Raw genomic sequence first — 14809 nt, forward strand, 5'->3', positions numbered from 1 at the left:
CACAGGCTAATCAGGGACGACACTTTCCGCTTTTATGATATTTTTCGTTTAAAGAAAGTCTCTTCTAAGCAAAAAAAAAACTTAAGGCGGAAAGTCTCGTGCCAGATTAGCCTATGCGGACTGCATAGCATAATCTGGGACGACACTTTACGTAAATGCATTAAATCCCCTTTCACAGAGCAAGGCCCAAATATATGATTTTACAATATTTGCCTTGTGAGGTGAACACGGTGGCCTTAGAAATATCCATCAATAAACGACGTTTCGTAATTTCCTTTTAACTCAGTAATTAAGTAAACTTAGTTTGAATGACTTTACATCCGTATATTAATAAATCATTAACAAAGTGTATATTATATCCATGTGCCATCAGTTTTCGCCATTGTAGGAGACAAAGTGTTTTGTTATTATAACGAATGCGCACACATTGAAAAACTAAATAATTTCATGCAATATATAACCTACTAACCAGCATAAGTTTAGTGTATTTGTTGATTTATTTCGTTGCTTTACATATATATGTATATATTTTTACACAATCAAGTGCTGGTCACTATTTATACATGTCAGTGTTTATGATGTCACCCATTTTTCCGGTTACACTCAAACTGGTCTATTAGGGTTGTGCAAAAGGTTACTCAACCTCTGTGCAGAGATTTGACTGGAACCAGGATAGCTTAAACAAATCCCTGCCTTCATAACCAACCACTTGGTACAATAATTTTACCGTTGTTATTTTTATTTTATTTTTATTTAGTATTTTTTTATGTTGAACAAAAACTTATACGCTATTTTCAAAATATAAATAAAAATGATACTAGTTTTCATAAAATAATACGTATTACGTAACAAACAAATAAAATTCCTACCGAATCTTAGAATGTAGAATTTACTTGTGATGGCAGAGAGTGTATGTGACAGCATGAAAAGACAACTCTGCGTTTAGTTTGAAGGTTACTATGTACGACAGTAGGCAACGGTACAAACTATAAAAATAACTATAAAAATTAGATCTATCTCATATACAATTAATGAACTATTTATTCATGTTTTTCTTGCACATAACTCGTAAATGTAGTTTTCGGCTGATTAGTCACTTGGAAAGGGGTGTCACGTGATTAGTGGTCAATTAAAATTGTTTAGGCAGTTATGGGATCATTATGTTACTTTGGTGCATACCGCATTGTATCAGCCTTTCACGTGAAGAAATTATTTTTATTTTAAGAATTAAATCACTGTTGGTCTGTGCGATCTATATATGCGTTAATTGAGCATGTTGTACATTCCGTTAAACATTGTGCAGAGGAAAGATCCAACGGCGTATATAAAGTATACTTCTCGTGCATTTGCTACGGCCAGCTGTCTTATGACATATATTAATCGATTCCTGATCGGAGAAAACCGTACATTTTAAATATTCTGGAAATAATTAGGTTAAAAGAAGTGTTCAGTAATTTTATATTTACAAGAAGATTCATTCAATATTTCATTAAACAACGCAACATCGTGTGCATGCGAGCGCATTACTGAGTGTCCACCAGCATGCGCTCTTCAATAACAATTAGGTCATGCAAGGTCGCATAATCTGAAGATTGGACGTCGCTTACTGTTTAAATTTCTAACGCTTGTAATGAAACAAATAAAAAAAGAGTCCGGATTCAAATTGATGTCCTTTAGACAATTTTTGTTATGGACAGTTTTTTGCTGTCCAGTAAGAGCAGTGGGAAGTACACGCGCTTATCATATAAGCGGCCCGGGTTTATTACTCGACACTGGCGCATGTGAGCTTGGTTGGTAACAATCATGCCGGACATGTTGGGTTTTCTCTGTGAACTCCGGCTTCCTTCAACGGCACAAGACCATGCCACACTTTAAATGAATTATGAGTATATTGGTTAATTAATATGTGCTTAAAATGGGGTTAAGGGGTTTGTTTTAGTACATGTGTATGATTATATATATTTCAAGCTGATATGACCCTTTAAATTATGCGTGCACACACCAATTATGTAAGAGAAAATCAAGTTTATTTCCCATGCTTATTTTATTTTAACTGTGAAGTTGCTTCGCATATTGTACGATATAAGATAGGATCCAAGTTCGCACGCCGTGACACCCCAATAGTTACAGTACAAGTGGTGTAAGTCTATCTTTGGGAAAACGATTTCTAAAAGCAACATAACTATTTAAATGTCGACTGATATAAAGAGATGTGGCCTAGTGTATGAGAAACAAGCTATATTGGAGATGCCGGTGATTGAACCGGGGCCGATTAAAAGCAAAGCGATCGATCAAACACTAAGCTATATGCCCACACAATTCCAGTTGTTGGTAAAAAGTATGCGTATAAAGACGTGACAATAAAATAAAACAAATCATTTCCTTCGTGTCCAAGTCAAGTTCTCTTGGACGTACTTATAGACAGACAATATTGACCCTGAGACTCATAAACTGCATTAGCACGTTTACACATTTCGATTGTTTGCTTTATAAGCATTCGTTTTTATTTTTGCACGTTTTGCACGAATTAAATAAGACACCAACAGTATACTTAAAGAGGTAAGATTGAATTGATTGAAATCGCTTCTAGTTCTTTGTTCTTTGTGTCGGTATTTTAATATATAAATGCGTACAGGTCGGTGCCGTGTTATTATTGGAAATATACGAATTGCTAACAGTTTGGCTTTATGAGACGAGGAAAATGTATAAAGAAGGGTAAAATGTCATGCATGTAATATAATAACTGTCTTATAATATAACAGCGAGGGTCCTGTTTGGTTAAAAAGTACTGGAGATGCGGGGGATTGAACCCCGGGCCTATCACATGCAAAGCGAGCGCTCTACCACTGAGCTACATCCCCGCATATGTTCATCCGTTCGAACACGTGAAATCTGTGAAAAGCAATAAAGATCATTTAATGTAGAAAATTGTATAATCGCCTTGGTCCTATTTAGTTAAAAAAAAGAAAAATATATATCTTTGAGATTCCGGGAATCGAAAACGGGGCTTATCACATGGAAATCGAGCGCTCTACAACAGAGTGTGGTGTGGTAGTGAGAGTCTAAGTACAAGTCCCGATGCGTCTTCGCTACTGCCTGTATTTGCGGACCTGCATCTGCGGCTCTACCACATAGTGTGGTTTCGAAATGAAAGTCTTAGTACAGGTCTCGATGCGTCCTCACCACTGCTTGTTTGGGCGGACCTACATCTGCGACTCTACCACTTAGTTAGAGTCTTAGTACAGGTCCCTATGCGTCCTCACCACTGCCTGTATGGGTGGACCTACATATGCGACTCTATCACTAAGTCAGAGTCTTAGTACAGGTCCCGATGCGTCTTCACTACTGCCTGTATGGGCGGACCTGCATCTGCGGCTGTACCACTGAGCCGCAACCAAACTCGTAGATACAATCTCAAACGGAGTTCCCCCCAAAAAGTACTTTAAATCAATTATTTAAATTTTTCACGTTAATAAATTTCGTTTTGAAAATTCAGTATAAATATGTTCCGCCCCCTTCTGCACATTCTTCAAATCGTATGCTTGTAAGTAAGATGTGCAGTTGCAATATAAGATGCAATTATTTATTTCCTTCCTAACTTACCATGTGAAGCAGTTCATAAATCTATCGTCTAACTTCTATCGTCTACCATTATAAATTGTATTATGCGTATATAATGTTTGCTATGAGCTTTAAACGCTATACTGCTGAATAAATGTTGTTTTTGTTAGAACATATCCTTAGAAAGTCGATGGAAATAACGTTTACTGGTCAATTCTTGCAAATGCAAGTAACTTACAAACAAACCAATATGGGATATTACTGTTATGTATAATCTATAGATAAACGATATAATAATTTCATGAAGTACATCACAACGTGTTGCCGTACATCTACTTACAATCCATTATAATATTAGGATCTCGATAGCGTTAATTGTGGCTGTAGTAAGAATAATGAAAGTGAAGATGTTGACCAAGGCGATTCCGCATGATCAATATAGAAATAACGGGACACAGTTCAGTACGTTGTTTTATTTAGTCTGCATCGGTATTGCCACTGGTACACGTCCTCATTTACTTATTAATTATGTATTATTATGTATGTATTTTTGTGGAGGTGGTTTGGTGTATGGTGGCAGAAAGTGGTAAAAAGTACTGGAGATGCCGGGGATTGAACCCGGGGCCTCTCACTTGCGATGCGAGCGCTCTACCACTGAGCTACATCCCCATATTGATGTCACATAAACGTTGGAACATCTCAACATCGCGACATCTGTCTTCTATGTTAGAACCGATATTTTTACAAGTAAAAGTCGTCATATCAACATAATATGCACATTATTAATATGAAATGAGGCGATATCGGTTCATACATTGTTCAATACAGAAAGAAGGATTTCTAGCATACATTGTGATTGGGTTTTACTAAGCACGGTCCATAGAAAGGATTCAAACCTAATAGATTTGGACTGAATCAGTCAATTGAGGTACGACACATATTTAACAAAAAATTAATTAACAAATCTGGCAATTCGTACACATTTTGGAACACTAGTTATAATAAGCTCATAATAAGTATAACACGAGTATGGTTTTATGATATATATGTAAAGCAGTTGACGATTGGAAAAAGAATGTTGTTTAACGACTAGCTTGGGGTCTTTTTTGTGGACAAAGCTACTGGAGATGCCGGGGATTGAACCGGGGCCTATCACATGCAAAGCGAGCGCTCTACCACTGAGCTACATCCCCATATTTAAATGTTTTGTATACATGTTAATATAACGATTTTAGAAATTGACCGGTCATTTCCATTAAATCCACGCGATTGACAAATAAACACATATGGAACATCAATATATATGATCTACAAATATACAATTATGGAATTATGTCAGATCAATTATAATGAGTTGTCGGAGATCTATGTTGAATCTACTAATATTTAAAGTTGTGGATAGCGTTTATTGTAGCGTTAGTATTGATAATGAATGTGAAAGGGAAATCAATTTAGTTCCACATTAGCAATATCAAATTACAGGTCACAGGTTAGTAAATTGTTTTAATAAGTACATGCACTAATTTTATCATTTTTATATTTGATGAATATGGCTGGATGTGCATATTCTGGCAGAAACTGGTAAGAAAAGGGGATTGAACCCGGGGCCTCTCACTTGCGAAGCGAGCGCTCTACCACTGACCTACATCCACTTAGTGGTGTCACATAATCGTTGGAACATCTCACAATTGAGAATTCTCTCTTGTATGACAGATACGATAATTTTAAAGAATACAAGTCCTCATATCAATATAATACACACGTTTGCACGTTATTATAAGAGATAAAAGTCCAATAATACCCGGTAGATCTACACGGAACCTATGATTGCTTACATACGATTTGATTGCTTCTCTACTAAGCATGATCGATCGAAGGTGTTAAAACTACTAGATTCCTTCACAATTAGGAGTACTCCGATAAGACAGATCTTAAACAAAAGTGCATGAATGAAACGGGTAATGTTATTCATATGTTTGAACACGTGCAATCTTTATATTAACAAAAACGTGTATGATTGTGTGAAATCCATGAAAAGCAATATAGACCACTGAATGCAGGCTGTTTTTCAAAGGTCGTGGGTCTATTTTGTTTAAAAAAGAACTGGAGATGCAGTGGATTAAACCCCGGGCCTATCACATGCAAAGCGAGCGTTCTACCACTGAGCTACATCCCCACATAACCTCACCTGAAATCTATGAAACCTAATAAAGACCAATGCATTTAGAATGTTTTGCGGCCTTGGTCCTATGAAGTTTAAAAAGGTGTAAAATAAATATCTAGATATCATCGGAGATGCCGGGAAATGAAACCGGGGCTTTTCACATGCAAAGCGAGTGCTTTACCACAAAGTGTGATGCGGAAGTGAGAGTGTAAGTACAGGTCCCGAAGCGTCTTCACTACTGCCTGTACGTGCGGACATCCATCTGCGGCTCTACCACAGAGTGTGGTGTGGAAGTCAGAGTCTAAGTACAGGTCCCGATGCGTCTTCACTACTGCCTGTATGTGCGGACATCCATCTGCGAATCTACCACTGAGTGTGGTGTGGAAGTCAGAGTCTAAATGCAGGTCCCGAAGCGTCTTCACTACTGCCTGTATGTGCGGACCTACATCTGCGGCTCTAGCACAGAGTGTGGTGTGGAAGTCAGAGTCGAAATACAGGTCCCGAAGCGTCTTCACCGCTGCCTGTATGTGCGAACCTACATTTGCGGCTCTACCACTAAGACAGAGACTAAGTACAAATCTCGATGCGTCTTCACTGCTGCCTGTATGGACGGACCTACATCTGCGGCTCTACCACAGAGTGTGGTGTGGAAGTAAGTCTAAGTACGAGTCCCGATGCGTCTTCAATACTGCCTGTATGGGCTGACCGACATCTGCGGCTCTATCACAGAGTGTGGTGTGGAAGTGAGTCTAAGTACAAGTCCCGATGCGTCTTCACTACTGCCTGTACGTGCGGACCTACATCTGCGGCTCTACCACAGAGTGTGGTGTTGAAGTGGGAGTCTAAGTATAGATCCCTATGCGTCTTCATTACTGACGGTATGGGCGGACCTACATCTGCGGCTCTACCACAGAGTGTGGTGTGGAAGTCAGAGTCTTAGTACAAGTCCCGATGCGTCTTCACTACTGCCTGTATGGGCGGACCTACATCTTCGGCTCTATCACATAGTGTGGTGTGGAAGTGAGAGTCTAAGTACAAATCCCGATGCGTCTTCACTACTGCCTGTATGGGCGGACCTACATCTGCGGCTCTATCACATAGTGTGGTGTGGAAGTCAGAGTCTAAGTACAAGTCCCGATGCGTCTTCACTACTGCCTGTATATGAGGACCTACATCTGCGGCTCTACCACATAGTGTGGTGTGGAAGTGAGAGTCTAAGTACAGGTCCCGATGCGTCTTCACTACTGCCTGTATATGAGGACCTACATCTGCGGCTCTACCACATAGTGTGGTGTGGAAGTCAGAGTCTAAGTACAAGTCCCGATGCGTCTTCAGTACTGCCTGTATATGAGGACCTACATCTGCGGCTCTACCGCTGAGCCACAACCAAACTTGTAGATACAATCTAAAATGGAGTTCCAAAAATGTACTTTAAATCAATTATTTCACGTTAATAAATTTCGTTTTGAAAAATTAGTGTAAATATGTTCCGTCCCCTACTGCAAATTCTTCAAATCGTATGTCTTGTAAGTAAGATGTGCAGTTGCAATATAAGATGCAATTATTTATTCCCATCCTAACTTACCATGTTAACCAGTCCATAACACTACCGTCTAACTGCTATCTTCTACCATTATAAAGTGTATAATGCGTATATAATGTTTGCTATGAGCTTTATACGCTTTACTGCTGAATAAATGTTGTTGTTGTTGTTGCTTTTGTTAGAACATATCCTTAGAAAGTGGATGGAAATAACGTTTACTGGTCAAATCCTTCAAATGCACGCAACTAACAAACAAACCAATATGGGATATTACTATTATGTATAATCTATAAATAAACGATATTATAATTTTATGAAGTACATCACAACGAGTTGCCGTACATCTACTTACAATCCATTATAATATACGGTTCTCGATAGCGTTAATTGTGGCTGTAGTAAGGATAATGAAAGTGAAGATGTTGACCAAGGTAATTCCGCATGATCAATATGGAAATAACGGGACACTGTTCAGTATGTTGTTTTATTTAGTACCTGCATCGGTATTGCCACTGGTAACGTCCTCATTAACTTAGTAATTATTCCTTGTTATGTATGTATTTTTGTGGAGGCGGTTTGGTACATGGTGGCAGAAAGTGGTACAAAGTATTGGAGGTGCCGGGGATTGAACCCGGGGCCTCTCACTTGCGATGCGAGCGCTCTACCACTGAGCTACATCCCCATATTGATGTCGCAGAAACGTTGTAAAATCTCAACATCGCGACATCTGTATTCTATGTAAGAAACGATATTTTTGCAAGTAAAAGTCGTCATATCAATATAATATGCACATCATTAATATGAAAAAAGGCGATATCGGTGCATACATTGTTCAACACGAAACTAAGGATTTCTAATATACATTGTGATTGGGTTTACAAAGCGCGGTCCATATAAAGGGTTGAAACCTAGTAGAGTTGGACAGAATCAGTCAATTGAGGTACGACACATAGTTAAGGACGTACGCGGCAGTTTAGTTTCACGCAAATATTTTTTTACTGAAACACCGGTTGCGAAATAAGTGCAATATATTTCGGATATTCTGAAAAAAAAGAATGTGAACAATGTTAGAACGAAAGAACAACAAAACATGCTTAAAATGAACGCAAGGTAAAAAAATGGACAGTTTTTGTCCATGAAAATTAAATACCTTTGATATGACCCTTTAAAGGGGTCGTCCAACAGATACAGCGTCGTATCGACGCGAAACGATATTTTGGGAAACTACGAGGATTGCTTTTATAGCTAACAAGAAATATCTTTAAAAAAAGATATACGGCGTTGATAGTTCAATGAATGAGATCAAGGATAGCGAATGTCTTTTTCTGTGCAGTTCTTAGCTGCATCACACGCAATACGGGATGTTACGCGGATTTTTCGCGGCTTATTTTACATGATTACATATTGCTGGTCAAAAACCTATAGATACAAAACAGAAAACCAAAAGAAGAATGGAAGTGAAATTAAAACATATGAGTCAACCGGCCACACGCGAAGTATCCGTATTTATAGGCGCGTTCTTTGAACAAACCTGTTTTAGTGGTTTGTCGGGCATTGCTATTTGATTCGATTATTAACAGTATCGTGAATCATCGCGCTCATGCTTTATACATTAGTCAATATGGTGGAATAATTATTTTTAAATTAATCAAAAATAATATTTATCATTGTATTGCTGAAAACCCATTAAGAATCTATTATTGACATACCATAATTATATTGCTGAATATCTTCATTTAACATATTTCTGATCTAAAGAAAATTCCAGGTCACCTAGTTCACGGATAGCGTCTTTATTATATAACGATTATTTTACTGGCCGCGAACTCCGGTGATGACGTGTATATAAACTCTGACATTCACACACTATCCGCGAATTGACCAGTCGCCAAATTATCGATCGCTCCGCCCACATAGTCACGTGGTCTAGTGATAAGAAAACTCCGACAAGCAGATCGCAATTATAACGGATTACGTGAGGGAATTTCTATATTTGTAATGATGTATTATGCTCTTTTCTATAATATAAATTATTAAAGCCGCACACTAAACTAAACTGCTTTGTAAAACGTTAATACAATCACAAAAACTTTAGAGAGAAATGGCGTAATCAAAATAAATGAGTTAACGGCAGACTGACTATCAGAAACGTTTCTTATACATATTATATAGGGAGTTGATGAAAAATCCGTTGTAAAAATGAGCATTTATTTCATATTGATTTTGAACTTGTATTCAACCGTCTGACAGTGAACCCGGTGGCTATTCATATACAATTTTGAAAATAGTTTTATTAAATGCAAATGACATATCCATATCATGATGGGTTTTTTGTTTATTAAAAATGTTTAGATCTTTGTTTTATTGTGTTATTTTTAAAAAGACACCGATTTTTTTTATTTATATATAAATTAAATTTTTATTGTAACCATAATTTAATACAGGCCTAATTTCATGGTTTCATTAACAGATAGTCTAATATGCATTTTAATTCATTTATGTCTAATGCGAACCTGTTACATTTCACTATCAAAAAATGAAATGTTGGTATTACGGTGCTGTTCACGAACATTCGAATTGAATACATTTAGCATATTATGCATTTGCTTATTTATAACAAGATGGCCCTTATATGTTAATTGCAATTTTTACATTTCTCCCCGTACCAATATATGTTGTATTAGAAATGTTGTTGTTGTATCATAAGCCGTTCATTTTACACTTGAAGTCGCTTTAAGCTGGCTAAGCCGCGTTGAAATCACCTTTTTGTTGTTTACTTTAGTTAAAACAATATTTAAGTTAACAATTTATAATGATTTCCCTTGTTTATGATCCACAGAAAATAAATATATAATTGGAAATCATTTAAGTAATTAAATAGTTTTCTTTTCTTGTGTACAGTACCTAACAATGCCTTAATGTTCCTTCATTCTGAGATCCACGCAACATACTGTTATTTATTAATCATCGACAATTACGCTGAGATTAATAAGCACGTGTGGCAATTATCATGTTGCCCAAACTGCTTAATAATATTGTGCATCTTGTGTGTATTTCAGAGTTTATTTACAGGTCCTACTGGCCTCTTCACGAGGTTATAGTAGCCCGACCTGCCCCTGTGACCTTTCAGGGGAGAAAGATTAATTTAGAGCCAAAGTAGGTCAAATTTACCCCGGCTTCCCGGGTATTCGCCAAAGAAATAATTTAGATCCAAATAGACCAGTGCACGGTGGCCAATGATACCTTAATGTGCACTGGTAGTTAGACAATCTCAAAAGACAAATTCATGTCTGAACGCAGCACCGCTGCAGCACACAGCTCCGCCTTTATGGCCCACTTGTTGTCATCAGCCGTCGTCTTCATCCCCGAGACGGTTTCCCCAGCGCGTTGAGCGCACTAGGTACCGCCGCCCCGGGGTCCCTCTTTAAAGCCACCCCCTCGATGTTCTTGGGTTCCCTCCTCGCAAGCGCAAGACCCAGGTCCGTCCCGTATGTCCCCCACACTGGTGGTCTTGCTGTCCCGCCGTCCCCGGCCCTCTTCAGACGGGACCTCTGGCAGGTCCGGGCCGGCGAACTCTCGACGATAAACAGCGGGTGACAAGTCCGCTGCATCTTGGAGAAGACAGCAATCCCAGCAGTGTAGAAGACGTCCGGCTCGAGGGTGACGGACTCTGCTGGATTAGCAGAGCCACCCGCAGAAGTTCCCCTCTATAAGGAAATATGTACAGGTGAGAAAATCTTCTGCGGGCGACTCTCGCCTCGGTCGCGACGCGCACGCTCCAGCAGCTGACCGAGAATATTGTGCATCAAACGGTATAACACGTTTTATAGAACACACACCTGGTGTGGTTAGACTATTTATTGTGTTTGTTTTCTCATTACTCGTTCATATGTTCAAGAAATAAAGATAAAATAATAACCTTTTATAAAGTATGTATAGCACCTACAATTTTGAATAATGATCGAACAGTAATGATCATGCATTTGATATAAAATCTGTGCAAACTCTTAAAAATAACGTCCATTCCATATGTACAACACGCTTTGTTTGTCGGACAAAATGGCGGCCAGATAAGCGTTGCTGAGGGGTGTGTGAAAAATCGATATCTGATTGGCTGATCGACAAAATGTGGGCGGAGTTGGCGACTGGTCAATTGACCCGATACCTCGCGGGTTGAAATGCAATGCATTAAAGTGAGGCCTCGCTTCCACTTCTCTTTATACTTTTACATGTTAACATGTTGACAGGAATATGGAAGTAAGTACTAAATATGAGAACATAGCCTTTAAGTATAAACGCTTTTGCGCTGGTAATTCTCTGAAAATAAAAGGAGCACGCACAAACTGTATTGATGTCGAGAATTGAGTGTAAAACTGTTCTATCTATTAAGCCTTTTCATAAGAGATAAAATTGTTTCATGCAGTAAAACAGTGTTACAAAGACGCGGATATGTTTCCAATGTTCTGGTGGTATACTCAAATCAGCCAATGGAATAAATGAAGTGTATTCATTCGTACCTAGCCGCGGGAAATTTTATTTGAGTTTTATTGGACACTTACAAAGGTCAGGTAAGGTGAAAAGCTGGCTTAATACAGCTACGCCGAAAAAATACATACGATCTATACATGAGCATGGATGGTCGAGTGGTCTAGGCGGGAGGCTTTTTACTCCAGGAATCCAGGGGTCAGTGGTTGGAGCCCTGTTAACGGTAACTTTGTTTTCCTTTTTTTTTAATTGTATTCTTGTGGTTCATTTTACTTAAGATTTTTAGTTCAAATGTTTAAATTTACCAATATAAAGCATTTTAAGTATTTAATGACAAGCTTCACTACATGCCTAAATCTGTTGGACGGCCTTTTTAATATATTGTATACATCTTGTTTTCAGTTATTTACTGTTTTATTCTTCTTTTACTCTTATTGCTATACATAATTTGTGTTTTCATTTACATTTAAATCTACTTTTTCATTGGCATACAGCAATACATGCACTAGTAATGTGTTTTGACATGCACCATGTACATGGTTTTCACTGTGTTTTTAAATTGTATTTTAATACATGCAGTTAAACTGCATTTGTGAACAAACGACCCTGGTGACCTATTGTTTTCTTTTTATATTTGTATTAAGTCATTACTCATTAAACATTTAGGTAAATTTGGAAAAAATCTAGGTGGAGGAAGTCATGTTAAAATAAAACTGACTTTGATGCATTTTATTTATTTTCAAATGTGAAATTCTGTTGTTTTTGTTAATGTTTAAAAATTGATAAAAAAAACATGAATCAATGGATTCATGTTAAAAAAACATTAATTTGCAGTCAAATTAAATCAGTATTACATATTTTGTGAGGAATATAGAGGTTGTTTTCAACACTTTTCTCATTAATTTACTCTAGTTTTTATGTTATTACCTTATTGGTGAATTGTTATTGTGCTGAAATATGCTTGTTGTTCAAGTGCGAATAAAAAATGAACAACACTGGTGACCCATGATTTTTATTTTATTCTTCTATCAACAACAGATGGTTCTGCCTAAATACCAACAACTATCAAATTCTAAGTGGAGCAAAATTTGCATTAAAACTGCCGCTTACGTCCTAAACAAATGTGAATAAATACATATGGTAGTTTGTTCAAATAGTACTCGTTTTGGAACACTAGTAATAATTAGCTCATAATAAGTATAGCATGAGTATGGTTTTGTAGAATATATGTAAAGCATTTGACCATTGGATAAAGAATGTTGTTGTGTTTTTGTGTGTGAAAAAGCTACTGGAGATTCCGGGGATTGAACCCGAGCCTATCACATGCAAAGCGAGCGCTCTACCACTGAGCTACATCCCTATAGTTCAAGTTTTGTTACATGTTTATATATCGAGTTTAGAAATACAATTGACCGGTCATTTCCATCAATCCACGCGACTGAAAAATAAACACATACGGAATATCATTATCTATGATCTACACATATACAATTATTAAATTATGTGAGATAAGTGATCATGAGTTGTCGTAGATCTTCGTTGAATCTACTAATATCTGAAGTTGTGGATAGCGTTTATTGTAGCGTTAGCATCGATAATGAACGTGAAAGGGTAATCAATTAAATTCCACATGAGCAATATAATATTAGATCTACACGACACAGATTAGTAAATTGTTTTAATTAGTACATGCAAAGATGGCTTGATGTGTATATTTTGGCTGAAACTGGGTAGAAAAGTGCTATATAAATAAGTTCCTACATCCCCATATTGATGTCGCAGAAACGTTGGAAAATCTCAACATCGCGACATCTGTATTCTATGTTAGAAACGATATTTTTACTAGTATGAGTCATATGAAATTAGGCGATACGGTTTTACCGGTGCATAGATTGTTCAACACGGAACTAAGGCTTCTAACATACATGTACATTGTGATTGCGTTTTACTAAGCAAGGTCCATAGAAAGGGTTCAAACCTAATAGATTTGGACAGAATCAGTCTATTGAGGTACGACACATAATTAACAAATGTGAATTAACAAATCTGGCAATTTGTTCATATAGTACACATTTTGGAACACTAGTTATAATTAGCTCATACAAATATAACATGAATATGGTTTTGTAGAATATATGAAAAGCAGTTGACCATTGGATAATGAATGTTGTTGTTTGTGTGAAAAAGCTACTGGAGATGCGAGGGATTGAACCCGGGGCCTATCACATGCAAAGCGAGCGCTCTACCACTGAGCTACATCCCCACATTCTGCACCTAAAATGCATTAAATGTAGTATAGACCAATGAATTTATAATGTATTGCGGCCTCGGTCCGATAAAGGTTTGAAAAAGGTGTAAAATAAATATATTGCAGATGCCGGGAAATGAAACCGGGGCTTTTCAAATGCAAAGCGAGCGCATTACCACATAGTGTGGTGTGGAATTCAGAGTCTAAGTACAGGTCGCGATCCATTTTCACTACTGCCTGTATGGGCGGACCTGCATCTGCGGCTGTACCACTGAGTGCGGTGTGGAAGTGAGACTCTAAGTACAGGTCCCGATGCGTCTTCACTACTGCCTGTATGTGCCGACCCGCATCTGCGGCTCTACCACTGATATATAGCCGATAAAATACGACAATATAAACACGTAGGAATTACACTTTACTGGTCAAATACTTCAAATGAATGCATCTTACCAGTACGTACAATAATATGAAACATTAATGTTGTGTATGATTTATAAATAAACAATATATTAATTGTATGAGCTACATCACAACGAGGTGTCGTAGATCTATGTAGAATTCTATTAAGGTTCTCGATAGCGTTTATTGTGGCTGTAGTTTGGATAGTGATCGTGACGATGTTAACCAAGGTAATTCCGCATGATCAATATGGATATAACGGGACACAGGTCAGTATTTTGTTTTAGTTAGTACATGTTTCCACTGGTGCATGTCACCATTGACTAATTTATTATTTATAGTTATGTATGTATTTTTGGATGTGGCTGGGTACGTTTCTGGTGGCAGAAGGTGGTAAAAAGATACTGGA

The 14809-nt window shown here is 37.6% G+C and overlaps 4 non-coding genes across 4 annotated transcripts; all 4 read right to left on the reverse strand.

Moving 5' to 3' along the window:
* Positions 1 to 2789: 2789 nt before the first annotated feature.
* Trnaa-ugc (transfer RNA alanine (anticodon UGC)) lies at positions 2790 to 2861 on the reverse strand. Its single transcript has one exon. It is a non-coding gene; the product is annotated as a tRNA-Ala (tRNA).
* A 1297-nt stretch (positions 2862 to 4158) lies between these two features.
* Trnaa-cgc (transfer RNA alanine (anticodon CGC)) lies at positions 4159 to 4230 on the reverse strand. The gene has a single exon. It is a non-coding gene; the product is annotated as a tRNA-Ala (tRNA).
* A 453-nt stretch (positions 4231 to 4683) lies between these two features.
* On the reverse strand, positions 4684 to 4754 carry Trnaa-ugc (transfer RNA alanine (anticodon UGC)). The gene has a single exon. It is a non-coding gene; the product is annotated as a tRNA-Ala (tRNA).
* A 3124-nt stretch (positions 4755 to 7878) lies between these two features.
* Positions 7879 to 7950, reverse strand: Trnaa-cgc (transfer RNA alanine (anticodon CGC)). Its single transcript has one exon. It is a non-coding gene; the product is annotated as a tRNA-Ala (tRNA).
* Positions 7951 to 14809: the final 6859 nt, after the last annotated feature.

The sequence above is a fragment of the Dreissena polymorpha genome, chromosome 3 (genome assembly GCF_020536995.1).
Source record: "Dreissena polymorpha isolate Duluth1 chromosome 3, UMN_Dpol_1.0, whole genome shotgun sequence".
In the NCBI taxonomy this organism is placed as follows: domain Eukaryota; kingdom Metazoa; phylum Mollusca; class Bivalvia; order Myida; family Dreissenidae; genus Dreissena; species Dreissena polymorpha.